This window comes from Symphalangus syndactylus, chromosome 9, assembly GCF_028878055.3.
Source record: "Symphalangus syndactylus isolate Jambi chromosome 9, NHGRI_mSymSyn1-v2.1_pri, whole genome shotgun sequence".
NCBI classification, from domain to species: Eukaryota; Metazoa; Chordata; class Mammalia; order Primates; family Hylobatidae; genus Symphalangus; species Symphalangus syndactylus.
The window spans coordinates 110,923,714-110,939,763 of record NC_072431.2 but is presented as its reverse complement, the minus strand read 5'-3'; the positions used below and the strand labels follow the sequence as shown (position 1 = coordinate 110,939,763).

The 16,050-nt window shown below is 42.5% G+C and overlaps 1 protein-coding gene across 2 annotated transcripts in view; it reads left to right on the top strand.

The window, feature by feature from the left end:
* The window catches only part of UBE2R2 (ubiquitin conjugating enzyme E2 R2), a 108,129-nt gene that overhangs the window by 55,651 nt on the left and 36,428 nt on the right, over positions 1-16,050 (top strand). The window lies entirely within an intron of this gene.

The window sequence follows — 16,050 nt, the reverse complement described above, 5'->3', positions numbered from 1 at the left end:
GCCTCTCCGAGTAGCTGGGACTACAGGCGCCCGCCACCACGCCCGGCTAATTTTTTGTATTTTTTAGTAGAGACGGGGTTTCACTGGTCTCGATCTCCTGACCTCGTGATCCACCGCGCCCGGCCCACATCATGTTTTTTAATGACTTTTTGCTTATGCATTTTAGGGTATATCTTTCTTTGCCTAGATATTTTTTATTTTTAAATTATTATTTTTGTTTTGTTTTGTTTTGAGATGGAGTTTCGCTCTTGTTGCCGAGGCCGGAGTGCAGTGGTGTGATCTCGGCTCACCGAAACCTCTGCCTCCTGGGTTCAAGCGATTCTCCTGCCTCAGTCTCCTGAGTAGCTGGGATTACAGGCACGTGCTACCACACCCAGCTAATTTTTGTATTTTTAGTAGAGACTAGGTTTCACCATATTGGTCAGGATGGTCTTGAAGTCCTGACCTCGTGATCTGCCCACCTTGGCCTTCCAAAGTGCTGAGATTACAGGCGTGAGCCACTGTGCCCAGCCTTATTTTTATTTTTTTGAGATTGAATCTCACTTTGTCACCTAGGCTGGAGTGCAGTGGCACAGTCTTGGCTCATTGCCACCTCTGCCTCCTGGGTTCAAGCGATTCTCCTGCCTCAGACTCCTCAGTAGCTGGAATTACAGGCTCATGCCACCATTCCCAGCTAATTTTTGTATTTTTAGTAGAGATGGGGTTTCACCAAGTTGGCCAGGCTGGTCTCGAACTCCTTACCTCAGGTGATCTGCCTACCTTGGCCTCCCAAAATGGTGAGATTACAGGCATGAGTTACCATGCCTGGCTTTTATTTTTATAATGTGCTACATTTGGGGAGAATAGGAAACCAAGGAAAGTTATGATGAGGGTACATTAAATTAAAAAGAGGATCTTGGGAGGAGCCAAGAAGTATGAGAAAGAGTGAGTAGAAAAGTTAGAGCATTAGGAGACAGTGAAATTGGAGAAGCCCAGGAAATAAAGTGGTTCAAGAAGACAAAATGATAAATGGGAAAATGCTTTTTGGTAGTCATAGATGACTAGAAAATTATCTGTTCCTCAATAAATAGGTCGTATGCATTTATGTCTATGTCTTCTTAACTGTTAATTTCACAACTGAGTGATGAAGTGATACAGTTAGCTCAATGGCTGACATATAGTAAGCACTTAATGAGTATTATTTATCACTACTTGTATCTGTCATTGTTCACTTATTCCCTCAATATAGAAAACTGAGAGTTGTCCTTGAATTTTTCTTTCTCCTCAATCCCAATATTAAACCAATTACTGAGTCTCATTGACTATACTTCCTATATGTCTCAAAAATATGTTTTCTTGTGTTTATTCCAACTGCCTCTGTCTTTGCTCACATGTGTAAGCCTTTCTGCATTATTTTTCCCATTGCCTGTAAGGTCCCTTTCACCTTGGCCTCAATACTTGGCTCAAGTAGCACCCCTTTGTAAATTTTACCTGAATGTCTCAGCCAGAATTAGGCATTTATTTCACAGTGCTCTTTTAGCAACCAGTAGAGATTTCATTTGAGGCACTTAATTTGTAATCATTTATTTGCATGCCTGTCTTTTAATTAAAACATAGCCATTCAGGCATAGTGTTCTAAATATGTTTATTTCCTACCTCCCATATTGGTACATGGTAACATGTTTGGTTTTCAGTTAACAGTATGTTGAGAAATTGAATAAGTGAAAATATTTACGTAAATAGTGTTTGTATAACTAAAAATAGGTGTCTGATGAGTTCATTGATTTCATTGAGGGTACACTTAGTCCATTGTCAGGGTGAGTTGAAACTTTAAAAATTAATTTAAATAGGACATGCTTGTGAGTGGTTCAAGCATTTTAGGGAGGACATATGTGGTAATGGTACAGAAATGTATTTTGGAGGTACTTGTTCTTTTTATTTATTTATTTTTAATTCTATTTGCGATGGACTAGGGAAGTACTTGTTCTTAGGAGTTTGCGTAGTAGTCAAAAAAGATGTAAGGAGTTGCCTGAAAAAGAGCCTCTCAAGATTGTAATTAACTTCTGTAACAATTGCTTCTATTGAGGTGTGACGTCTCAGATTCATTTCCGTATTTATTTTTTTTGAGACGGAGTCTTGCTGTGTCACCCAGGCTGGAGTACAGTGGCGTGATCTTGGCTCACTGCAACCTCCACCCCCCGGGTTCAAGCAATTCTCCAGCCTCAGCCTCCTGAGTAGCTGGGACTACAGGCGCGTGCCACCATGCGTGGCTAATTTTTTGTATTTTTTTAGTAGAGACGTGTTTTCACCATGTTAGCCAGGATGGTCTCGATTTCCTGACCCCGTGATCCGCCTGCCTCGGCCTCCCAAAGTACTGGCATTACAGGTATGAGCCACCGCGCCCGGCCTATTTCCTGTATTTCTTGAGACAGCTGATATATAGGTCAAATTCAAAACTTTACCTCATGAATAATTTTTTTAATTAAAGACAATTTTTTAGCTGGGCATGGTGGCTCAAGCTGGGATTACAAGCATGAGGGACCATGGGAGACTGAGGCAGGAGGATCTCTTGAGTCCAGGAGTTCGGGACCAGCCTGGGGAACATGGGGAACTATCTCTACCAAAAAAAAAAAAAGTTATCCAGGCATGGTGGTGTATACCTGTAGTTCCAGCTATTTGGGAGGCTGAGGCAGGAGGTTCACTTGAACCCAGAAGATTGAGGCTGCAGTGAGCTGTGATCATGCCATGGCACTTGTCTTGGTGACAGAGACCTTGTTTCAAAATCTTTCAGAGCAGTTTTTAGGTTAACAGCACAATTGAGAGGAAGTTACAGAGGATAATTTTTTTTTAATGGTAAACTTCAATATTTAAAAATTGAGGCGCCAGGCACAGTGGCTCACGCCTGTAATCCCAGCACTTTGGGAGGCCGAGGCAGGCAGATCACCTGAGGTCGGGAGGCCAAGACCAGCTTGACCAACATGGAGAAACCCCGTCTCTACTAAAAATACAAGATTAACAGGGCATGGTGGCACGTGCCTGTAATTCCAGATACTCAGGAGGCTGAGGCAGGAGAATCGCTTGAACCTGGGAGGTGGAGGTTGTAGTGAGTCAAGACCGTGCCATTGCACTCCAGCCTGGGCAACAAGAGCGAAACTCCATCTCAAAAAAAAAAAAAAAAAAAAAAAGATTTGGTGTGTGTATGAATTTGGTTAGCAGATACACTTTAGTACACTTGCTTAACAGTTTCAGAAATAAATGGTTAAGATTTCATATCAGGCCGGGCTCTGTGGCTCTCGCCTGTAATCCCAGCACTTTAGGAGGCTGAGGCAGGTTGATCACTTGGGGTCAGGAGTTTGAGACCAGCCTGGCCAACATGGTGAAACCTCATCTCTACTAAAAATACAAAAATTAGCCAGACGTGGTAGCAGGCACCTGTAATCCCAGCTACTTGGGAGGGTGAGACGGGAGAATTGCTTGAGCCTGGGAGGTGGAGGTTGCAGTCAGCGGAGATCGCGCCACTGCACTCCTGCCTGAGCGACAGAGCAATACTCCGTCTTAAAAAAAAAAAAAAAAGATTTAATATCATAGATACTACTTTAACTTAATTAAATGGACCTGTAGGTAAATGAAAGTAATTTTTCTCTTTAATTTTGTGCTGCTGTTTTTTTCCCCCACCCCTTAGCACAGCAATGGTAAAATTTCTCCTAGGTAATTTAGGGCTGGACAACCAACTGTGACTTCTAGATATAATGAACACTAAGTTATTGTTTTTACAGTTTAACAGCATGATTAAGCAAAAGTTTATTGATAACTTGAATAAAAGGTTACTGCAGAAAGAACCAATGCTTATGTATATGCACTGTATAGCTGCAAAGTAAAGATAATTCCACATGTGACCTAAACATAAGACTCCCTAAGGCTATCAAACTTCCTAAGGAAGTTCAGTTATAACTCATAGATTTCATATGTACACAATTTCGAATGAAAAATATCCTATAATTTATATTAAAACTTTTTTGGGGAGGGGCCAGGTCTCGCTCTGTCATGTAGGCTGGAGTGCAGTGCTACCATCACGGCTCACTGCATACTTGACCTCCCAGGCTCAAGTGGATACTCCCACCTGAGCATCCTGAGTGGCTGGGACTATAGGCTCAAGCCATCATGCCTGGCTAAGTTAAAAAAATTACGGTGTGTGTGGAGTCGGGGTTTCACCATGTTGTCCAGGCTGAACTTGAACTTCTGGGCTCAAGTGATCCGCCTGCCTTGGCCTCCCAAAGTGCTAGGGTTTCAGGCATGAGCCAGCCACTGTGTCTGGCCTAAATTTTTTTTTTTTTTTTGACAGAATTTTGTTCTGTCACCCAGGCTGGAGTGCAATGGCACAATCTCCACTCACTGTAACCTCCACTTCCTGGGTTCAAGCGATTCTCCTGTCTCAGCCTCCCAAGTAGCTGGGATTACAGGTGCCCGCTGCCATGCCTGGCTAATTTTTGTATTTTTAGTAGAGATGGGGTTTCACCATGTTGGCCAGGCTGGTGTTGAACTCCTGACTTCAAGTGATCTGCCTGCCTCGGCCTCCCAAAGTGCTGGGATTACAGGCATGAACCACCGCGCCCAGCCTTAACTTAGATTTTATATTTTCAAACTTAATTGAGTGTATCATTGCAGATGTCAATTTTCAGTGCAAAGTAGGTATAGACCATTGTATAGAAGATTCACAAGTGAAAAATCTTTTTTCAGTTTATAAAAATAATAACATGTTCATTGTATCAGTCATAAAGAAGTTACAAAGTTCTTTAAATGCCCCGTTCTTCTTCCCTTGCCCTCTGTTCCTGAGCTAATCATTGTTAATGGTTAGGAATGTGTCTTTTCAGTCTTTTAAAATATATACATAATGCATATGAAGAAATATATATGCACACATTGTTTTTATATATGTATATATATTATTATTATCTTTATCCTACCCGCCCCCCCATTTTATTTTGTAATTAATTTCTACTTTTCATTTCATTTGTGAAAATTTCAGAATAGTTTTTTGTTTGTTTGTTTGTTTGTTTTAAGACAGGGTCTCCACCTGTCTCCCAGGCTGGGGTGCAATGTGAGGATCATAGCTCACTGCAGCCTGGGTTCAAGTGATCTTCCCACCTCAGCCTCTTGAGTAGCCGGGACTACAAGTGCACACCACCATGGCTGGCTAATTTTAAAGAATTTTTTTGTAGAGTTGGGGGTCTCGCTATGTTGCTGAGGCTGGTCTTGAACTCCTGGGCTCAAGTTGATCCTCCCGCCTCAGCCTCTCAAAGTGCTGGGATTATAGGCATGAGCCACTGTACCCGGCCTCAAAATGTATTTTTAAAATATGTTTTGTTTTACCTTTTTTTTTTTAATTGGCCAGGCTGGTCTCAAACTCCTGACCTTGTGACCCACCTGCCTCAACCTCCCAAAGTGCTGGGATTACAGGTGTGAGCCACTGTGCCTGGACAAGTTTTGTTTTACTTTTTAAAAAACTTTAAATGAAAATTACTACAGCACCAACTAAATAACATGTATTTTTGAGACCTAACTGTAATACTATTATCACAACTAAAAAAGCTCGTAATTCCTTAATATCCAGTCAATGTTTACATTTCCCTTGTTCTCATAAATTTAGTTTGTTCAAATCATACCCTGAAATTATGAAGATCTATAATGGGTAAGAGCAAATTTTCTAATATATTGAATTTTATTTTCCCTTTTACTTCTTGTGGAAAATACTTCAGTATTTATTAATGCTCCTGAATACAATGATAATGATTTAACCTTTGATTTGATGATTTAAGATTATCTTGGAGCCAGGTGTGGTGCCATACCCCTGTAGTCCCAGCTACTCAGTAGGCTGAGGTGGGAAAATCACTTCAGGTCTTGAGTTTGGGCAACATAGTGAGACTCTGTCTCTAAAAAATAAAAAATAATTGTGTCTTGGGATCCATTTTTGAAGGTTCTCTTAAAATTTGTATATGATCCTCATGATAACTCCCTAGGGTCAGTGTTTTTCGCCATTTTATATAAAAAGGAACTTGAAATCTAGAGATTTAAATGAGTTGACCTAAGGTCAGAGGCCTAGCAAAGACAATGTTTAGAATTGTGCCTGACAAATAAAAGATAGAAAAATGTAAATTAAATAGTCAAGAATCATGCCAGGGCTACAACACAGGGCTACTGATTCTAGTACGTTCCCTTCTTCTTTTAAAATTGTTATGTTGTTCTGTGAATATAACTGAAATGGTATGAGATCTCATATTCATATGTTTACAGCAAGTTATATCTTATTTCATAAAATTTCAAAAAGGAAAGAAATTTCAGTGACAAGTTGGCTGAAGTAGGAGTATTAAATATGTGTATGAGGTAAGACATAGATAACTATAGGTCACCATATACATGTGAAATAGTATGTTTAAATTGTTAATAAGGACTGGGCATGGTGGCTCACACCTGTAATCCCAGCACTTTGGGAGGCCAAGGCAGGTGGATCACCTGAGGTCAGGAGTTGGAGACCAGCCTGACTAACATGGTGAAACCCTGTCTCTACTAAAAATACAAAAATTAGCCAGGTGTGGTGGCATGCGCCTGTAGCTACTCGGGAGACTGAAACAGGAGAATTGCTTGAACCCGGGAGGTGGAGGTTGCAGTGAGCCAAGATTGTGCCACTGCACTCTAGCCTGGGCGACAGAGCGAGACTCTGCCTCAAAAATAAGTAAATAAATAAACAGTTAATAAGGTTCTGAAAAATAAGTAAAATAATAGAGATAGAGATAAAATTGTATAATTGCTCAGGGAAGCATTACAGCAGGATATTCCCCCTGAATGTTAACTTCAGCTAAATAGTTGAGGATTATAAACTCCTCTGAAAGAGTTCTTAGTACAATTTAAATAGCCTTACCAGAAGCACACCAACCAATGTTACCTCTTCTAGTGGTAATGTAAGCATACTTTAGGCATGATGCTTTAAAAAAATCAATCATAAGGCCGGGGGCGGTGGCTCACGCCTGTAATCCCAGCACTTTGAGAGGCCGAGGCGGGCGGATCACGAGGTCAGGAGATCGAGACCATCGTGGCTAACATGGTGAAACCCCGTCTCTACTAAAAATACAAAAAATGTAGCCGGGCATGGTGGAGGGCGCCTGTAGTCCCAGCTACTCGGGAGGCTGAGGCAGGAGAATGACGTGAACTCGGGAGGTGGAGCTTGCAGCGAGCCGAGATCGTGCCACTGCACTCCAGCCTGGGCGATAGAGTGAGACTCCATCTCAAAAACAAATAAAATAAATAGTTCGAGACCAGCCTGGCCAACATGGTGCAACCCCAACTGTACTAAAAATACAAAAATTAGCCAGGCGTGTTGGCACATGCCTGTAATCCCAGCTACTCCAGAGGCTGAGGCAAGAGAACAGCTTGAATTTGGGAAGTGGAGGTTGCAGTGAGCTGGGTGACAGAGCGAAACTCCATCTTAAAAAAAAAAAAAATACTTCTAGAATAAAGTCAAAAGGGTCACATTAAAACTACTTATGATTGATTTTTTTTTTTTTTTTTTTTTTTTTTTTTTGAGACGGAGTCTCACTCTGTTGCCCAGGCTAGAGTGCAGTGGTGCGATCTCGGCTGACTGCAAGCTCCGCCTCCCAGGTTCATGCCATTCTCCTGCCTCAGCCTCCCGAGTAGCTGGGACTACTGGTGCCCGCCACCTATGCCCAGCTAATTTTTTGTGTTTTTAGTAGAGATGGGGTTACTCCATGTTAGCCAGGATGGCCTCGATCTCCTTACCTCGTGATCCGCCCGCCTCGACCTCCCAAAGTGCTGGGATTATAAGCGTGATGGAGGTAGTTTTAAAAAATTGTATAGTGGGCCGGGCGCGGTGGCTCACGCTTGTAATCCCAGCACTTTGGGAGGCTGAGGCGGGCGGATCACGAGGTCAGGAGATCAAGACCACAGTGAAACCCCGTCTCTACTAAAAATACAAAAAAAATTAGCTGGGTGTGGTGGCGGGCGCCTGTAGTCCCAGCTACTGGGAGAGGCTGAGGCAGGAGAATGGCGTGAACCCAGGAGGCGGAGCTTGCAGTGAGCCGAGATCGCGCCACTGCACTCCAGCCTGGGCGACAGAGCGAGACTCTGTCTCAAAAGAAAAAAATTATATAGTAGATAATGGTCAAAAAGCTGAAAGTTCAAGAATAATTCAAAATATTAGTAGATGCTTAGAGAAAATACAGAAACTCCATTAATACTACTAACCAATATTTATTAAGATTTAAGTAGAATATAATTAGGTTTGGTAAGGCTCTAGGAAAACTAATTCCATAATCATCAAAGTCTTAAGGTTGGTATTAATCTTTCCAGTTGTCTTATCTAAAGCTGATAGTATTATAATCTAAGGGCAAGTAGGTAAAAGAGATAAAACAGTGAAAATTAGCAATATATGAAACAGCCTTCATGATTTTTGCCTCTCTCTCTCTCTCTCTCTCTGCCCCCCTCCGTCTTTCCTCAGCCTCCTGAATAGCTGGGATTACAGGCAACTGCCATCACGCCCAGCTAATTTTTGTATTTTTAGTAAGTGATGGGGTTTCACCATGTTGGCCAGGCTGGTCTTGAACTCCTGACCTCAGGTGATCTGCCCACCTCAGCCTCCCAAAGTGCTGAGATTACAGGCGTGAGCCACTGCACCCATCCACCTATTTATATTTTTATAGCTTTTATTTGTCAGGCACAGTTCTAAACATTGTTCAAACATTACCTCATTTAATCCTCATACAAACGCATTAAATAAGTACTATTATCCCCTTTTTACTGGTGAGGAAACTGAGATATAAATTAAGTAATTGAGCAATACGCAGCGGCTCAGGGATCTGTCCAGGAGAACGATGGCTGTTTGGACCAGTGGCCCAGGTCCAAACTTACTAAAGTAATTTACTGAGGCAGTTGTAAGTAAAGGAAGGCAGGCCAGGTGCAGTGGCTCACGCCTGTAATCCCAGCATTTAGAGAGGCTGAGGCAGGAGGATCATTGAGCCCAGGAGTTCGAGACCAGTCTTGGAAACACGGCAAAACCCTGTCCCTACAAAAATTAATGAAAAATTAGCCAGACCTGGTGGTGCACATCTATAGTCCCAGTTACTCTGGAGACTGAGATGGGAGGATCACTTGAATCTCGGAGATGGAGGTTGCCATGAGCCAAGATTGCACCACTGCACTCCAGCCTGGTTGACAGAGTGAGACCCCGTTTCAAATTTACAAAAAAAAGGCAGGTTTATTAGAGAACATAGGAAAATACATTGCGAGCGAGGCAACCAGCAGCCTGCCAGAGGGAAGCCAACTGCAGAGAAACAAAAGCTTGCTAGAGATTTTATAGGATAGTGTTTATGCTGTATGCTGAAGAGGGCTTTGTGGAGTACTGAAAACGCCAAGGTTGCAGTGAGCTAACTTGCAGGTGTGTGGTGATAGTTGGGCACAGGAAGATTGTGAGTTATTTGCACAGGAAGACTTATGTGTCCTGGACGATGAAGAAAGGCTGACTTGTGGCTTACCTGCTTTCTTTTATTGCTTTTCCCTCGGTCCCACTAGCCTGACTCCTTTTCCCTAATTAGGACTATACAGAGTCCCAGCATTTTAGGAGGCCAAAGTGGGAGGATTGCTTGAGCCCAGAAGTTTGAGACCAGCCTGGGCAAAATGGTGAAATCTTTACAAAAAATCAAAAATTTAGCTGGGCATGGTGGCATGGCCTGTGGTCTCAGCTGCTCAGGAGGCTGGGGCAGGATCGCTTGAGCCTGTGAGGTCAAGGCTGGCAGTGGTCCATATTTGTGCCACTGTACTCTAGCCTGGGTGACAGCTTAACCCTGTCTTTTTTTTTTTTTTTTTTTTTGAGACGGAGTCTCGCTCTGTCGCCCAGGCTGGAGTGCAGTGGCGCAATCTCGGCTCACTGTAAGCTCCACCTCCCGGGTTCACGCCATTCTCCTGCCTCAGCCTCTCTGAGTAGCTGGGACTACAGGCGCCTGCCACCACGCCCGGCTAATTTTTTGTATTTTTTTTAGTAGAGACGGGGTTTCACCGTGGTCTCGATCTCCTGACCTCGTGATCCGCCCGCCTCGGCCTCCCAAAGTGCTGGGATTACAAGCGTGAGCCACCGCGCCCGGCCCAACCCTGTCTTAATCAGTCAATCAATCAGTTGATCAATATAAATTAAGTAAGGATTGCTTAAGATAACAGCTGAGTTGTAGAGTCAGGATTCAAACCCAGATAGTCCTGGCTTCTTGAGTCAGTGTTCTTTACTGCTATCCTGTGCTACCTTTTATTGTATTGGTGCATATCATCTATTCTACATAAATTTTCATGCATCACTGCAAAGATTTCTCTTAGTATCCTAAGTAATCTTAACAAGACTTTTTTTTGAGACAGGGTCTCTCTGTCACCCAGGCTGGAGTGCAGTGGCGTGATCACAGCTTACTGCAGACTCAACCTCCTGGGCTCAGGTGATTTTCCCACCTCAGCCTCCTGAGTAGCTGGGATTACAGGCACGTCCACCACGCCTGGCAAATTTTTGTATTTTTTGTAGAGATGGGGTTTTACCATGTTGCCCAGACTAGTCTTGAACTCAAGCAACCTGCCCACCTAGGCCTCCCAAAGTGCTGGAATTACAGGCACAAGCCATGGCGCCTGGTCACAAGACATTTTTTTTTTTTTTTGAGATGGTGTTTTGTTTAATTTAATTGATTTCTGCTTTTATGTCAGTTCTCTTTCTTCTGCTTGCTTTTAGTTTAATTTCATAGTTTGTCTTCTTTCCTCTTTTTTTAATTTTGTTTGTTTGTTTTGTTTTTTTTTTTGAGACAAGGTCTCACTGTGGCACCCAGGCTGGAGTGCAGTGGCAAGATTATGATTCACTGCAGCCTCAACCTCCCAAACTTAAGTGATCCTTCTACCTCAGCCTCCCAAGTAGCTGGGACCTCAGGGGTGCACCATCATTCCTGGCAACTTTTTGTATTTTTTGTAAAGATGAGGTCTTACCGTGTTGCTCGGGCTGCTTTCCAACTCCTGTGCTCAAGCAATCCACCCGCCTCGGCCTCCCTAAGTAAGTGCTGGGATTGTAGGTGTGAGCCACTGAAACTGGCCTAATTTTGTATTTTTCTCATTTCTTAAGTAGAAGCTTCTATTATTGAAATGAGACCTACATCTTTTCCAGTGTAAGCAATTCTAAAAATTTCCATTTGAGTATTGCTTTAGGTATATGTTACAGATTTTCATGTCATTTTTTTCATGTTCAATTAAACAATTTTCTAAGTAACATTGTGGCTTCCTCTTTATACTGTGATTTGTACAGTTATGTAATTTCCAAATATTTGGGGATTTACTAAATATCTTTGAATTTAGAAAATCAAAATTTCTAGCTTAATTCATTGTGGTCAAAGAATATGCTATGTATTATGTCATTTCTTTAAACTTTAGATGTTGTACGTTTAGATGTTGTAGATAGATGTTGTACGTTCCAGAATATGGTATGTCTTGGTGCGTGTTCTGTGTGTCCACAAAAATAATTTGTATGCTGCTGTTGTTTGGTGGCATGTTGTCTTCTGTATCCTTACTGAGTTTTTGTCTCCTTGTACTTTAAACCAGGGGTCCCTACCCGATACTGATCTGATACCACTTTGTGGCCTGTTAGGAAGTAGGCCGCACAGCAGGAGGTGAGCTCGGCCTCCAGTCAGATCAGCCCGGGCATTAGATTCTCAAGGAGTGCGAACCCTGTTGTGAACTGGGCATGTGAGGGATCTAGGTTGAGTGTTCCTTATGAGAATCTGACTAATGCCTGATGATTTGAGGTGGAACAGTTTCATCCCCAAACACCCACCTCACTACCCTTCCCACTCCTCCGTCCTCTTGTCCATGGAAAAATTGTTTCAATAAAATCAGTCCCTGGTGCCAAAAGGGTTGGGGACCACTGCTTTAGATTGTTGAGAGAGAAGTGATGATATCTTCAACTGTAATTGTGCATTTTTCTATTTTTCCATTTGGTGGATAAAAGTTTTTAGTTAATCATTTCGTGTTCTAAAGCTCTGTTGTTACTAGGTGCACACACAGTTAATATTATGTCTTTGTGAATTGATCCCCTTATGAAATTACCCTCTTTATCTGTGATAATATTTTTTGTTCTAAAGTATACTTTCTCTGTTATTCAGATAGCCACTCCAGCTTTATTAACTAACCTCGAGTTAGTTTAGTTTAGATTTCACCAGTTTCTGCACTAATGTATTAATTAAGGTATAATTCATATACCATAAAATTCACCCTTTTAAAGTATATAGTTCAGTGGTTTTTAGTATATTCAGATGGTTGTACAGCCATCACCACCATCTAACTCCAGAATATTTCATCATCTCAAAAAGAATCCCCATACTCATTAGCACCCACTCTGTATTCTCCTGTGCCTCCATATCATCATCTTATTTCAGAGTCCAGTTCAGGATATCACAGTATATTTAGTTGTCTCGTCTTTTTAGTCTCCTCCAGTCTTTGATGGTTACTCCGTCTTTCCTTATTTTTTGTGACCTTGACAATTTTTGAAGAGGATGGGTCAGATTTGGCAGAATATTCCTCCATTTGGGTTATCTGATGTTTTTCTCATGACTAGAATGGGGTTATAGATTTTGGGGGAAGAATACCACAAAGGTGAAGTATCTTTCTTACCACATCATATCAGGGAGGTCTTGATACCAATATGATTTACCGCTAGTGATGTTAACCTTGATCACTTGGTTAACATGTCTGCCAGATTTCTCTACGGTAGAGCTACTATTTCTTGCCATACTCTATTGTTAGAAAGCGAGTCATTAAATCCAGCCCACACTCTAGGAAAGGGGAATTCAACTTCACCACCTGAATATGGATTATGATTATTTGTAGTACTACTGTAAGGAAGATTTGACCCTTCTCCACCAGTATTTTTATATTCAGTAATACTTATCAGTATGTACTCATTTATATTTATTTCATATTTTGGGTAACAGTATTACATTATGTATTTTATAGCTTAGATTGTTCTAGTTTTGGCCATTAGGAGCTCTTGCAGGTTGGCTCCTATGCTGTTTTGAAATACTCCAATTTGTTTTCTTTAGCACTTACTTTTTGGCATTATAAGGTGCTCTAGGCTTGTCTTTTGTTTTTCCTGCCACAGATCTAGAATCAGGTGTTTCACCAAAGGGCCCTGGTTCCTTTTATTGAATAATGATATTTTATATTATTTTATTTATCTTTTGAGACGGAGTCTCATTCTATCGCCCAGGCTGGAGTGCAGTGGTGCAATCTTGGCTCACTGCAACCTCTCCTGCCTGGGTTCAAGCAATTCTACTGCCTCAGCCTCCCGAGTAGCTGGGATTACAGGCACCTGCCACTGCGCCTGGCTAATTTTTAGTTTTACTAGAGATGGGGTTTCACCATCTTGGCCAGGCTGGTCTTGAACTCCTGACCTCGTGATCCACCCGCCTAGGGCTCCAAAAGTGCTGGGATTACAGGCTTGAGCCACCATGCCGGCCAAATAATGATATTTTAGAAACCAAGGTCTCTGAGGGACCTGGGTGTTTGGGCTCCAGCCTTTTTTCCCCCTAATCAGCTTTACTGTGATTTTAATGCATATGTCATACAGTTCACCCATTTATTAAAGTATATAGTTTAGTGGTTTCTAGCATATTCACAAAGTCGTGTAACCATCACCAAAATCAATTTTAGAATACATTGTCATCTGAAAAAGAAACCTTGGGCCGAGGATAGTGGCTGATACCTGTAATCCTAGCACTTCGGGATTCTGAGGCGGACGGGTCACCTGAGGTCAAGAGTTTGAGACCATCCTGGCCAACATGGCGAAACCCCGTCTCTACTAAAAATACAAAAATTAGCCAGGAGTGGTGGCACATGCCTGTAATCCCAGCTACTCAAGAGGCTGAGGCAGGAGAATCGCTTGAACCCAGGAAGTGGAAGTTGCAGTGAGCTGAGATCATGCCACTGCACTTCAGCTTGGGCAACAGAGCAAGACTCTATCTCAAAAATAATAATAATTTTAATTGTGTCCCATTTCTTTTTACTTTTGTTCCTTGTGTTCTTGGTGTCACATCTACAAAACTTAGTGAATGCAAGGTTATGAAGATTTACACCTATGTTTTCTTTTAAGAATTTTATAGTTTCTCTCTTATCTTTTTTTTTTTTTTTTTTTTTTGAGACGGAGTTTTGCTCTTGTTGCCCAGGCTGGAGTGCAATGGCACGATCTCGGCTCACCACAACCTCCGCCTCCCGGGTTCAAGTGATTCTCCTGCCTCAGCCCCCCAAGAAGCTGGGATTACAGGCACGCACCACCACGCCCGGCTAATTTTGTATTTTTAGTAGAGATGAGGTTTCTCCATGTTAGTCAGGCTGGTCTCGAACTCCCAACCTCAGGTGATCCGCCCACCTCGGCCTCCCAAAGTGCTGGGATTACAGGCGTGAGCCACTGCGCCCGGCCGTTTCTCTCTTATCTTAGTCCTCCAATTCAATTCATTGTTGACGCTGTCTACCTGGAGATAGCATCAGATTCTATAGGTTAAGGACTCAGTCCCACAAGAAAGACTGCCTCCATTTCGGATGCCTGTGGCAGACCTATACTCCTGATGAATCAGCTATAAATTGGGATTTCCACTACTCCCCCTTAAAAGAATAAGATCAATAAGGCCAGGTGCGGTGGCTCATGTCTGTAATCCCAGCATTTTGGGAGGCCGAGGCAGGCAGATCACGAGGTCAAGAGATCGACACCATCCTGGCCAACATGGTGAAACCCCGTCTCTACTAAAAAATACAAAAAATTAGCTGGGCATGGTGGCATGCCCCTGTAGTCCCAGCTACTCAGGAGGCTGAGGCAGGAGGATCACTTGAACCTGGGAGGTGGAGGTTGCAGTGAGCCGAGATTGCACCACTGCACTCCAGCCTGGTGACAGAGCAAGACTCTGTCTCAAAAAAAAAAAAAAAAAAGAATAAGGTCAATAAATTGACCTATCTTCAAATTCACTATTTTTTCTACCTGCTCAAATCTGTTGCTCAGCACCTAATTTTTTTTTTAATTTCAGTTTTTGTACTTCCAATTCTCCTCTTCCCCATTCCTTCATCAAAAGGAATGAACAGGCCAGTTGTGGTTGCTCACATCTGTAAATCCCAGCACTTTGGGAGGCCGAGGCGTGGGGATTGCTTGAGCCCAGGAGTTCGAGACCCAGCCTGGGCAACATGATGAAACCTCCAGCCCCACAAAAAAATTAGCTGGGCTTAGAGGTGCATGCTTGTAGTCCCATCTACTCAGGTGGCTGAGGTGGGTGAATCACTTGAGCCCAGAATGTCAGGGTTGCAGTGAGCTGTAACCCAGTGCACTCTGTCTAGCCTGGGTGACAGAGCAAGACCCTGTCTCAAAGAATCAACAGTTTTTGTACTTAAACAACTTAAGAATCTCTCTCTGTCTCTTTCCCCTCCCACCCCCAACCCCCACCTCTTTTTTTTTTTTGAGACAGGCTCTTCCTCTGTTGCCCAGCCCTGAGTGCAGTGGTATGATCATAGCACACTGCAGCCCCACCTCCTGGGCTCAAGTGATCCTCCCACCTCAGCCTTCTATGTAGCTGGGACCACAGACACCACCGTACCCGACTGATTTTTAAATTTTTTGTAGAGATAGGGTCTCGCTACCTTGCCTAGGCTTGTCTGAAATTCTGGGCTCAAGGGATCCACCTGCCTCAGCCCTCCAAAGTGTTGGGATTACAGGCGTGAGCCACCACTTTTTGTGGATTTTTAAAAATAATTTATCTCATTACTGATATTCAGTATTTATGGGTGAGACATCATTCTCATGCTTTCCTTTAAGTTCTTTAGCCATGATTTTCTTTAGTCCTTTGAAATGTTTAAAGGTTTAAAGATAAGCTGACTTAAGTCTTTGCCTAGTAACTTTAATACTTAGGTTTCCAGTTTCTATTGATTCTTTTTTTTTCTCCTGTTGTATGGACCATACTTTGTTCATACCTTGTAATATTTTGCTGAAAACTAGAAATTTAAATAATATACAGT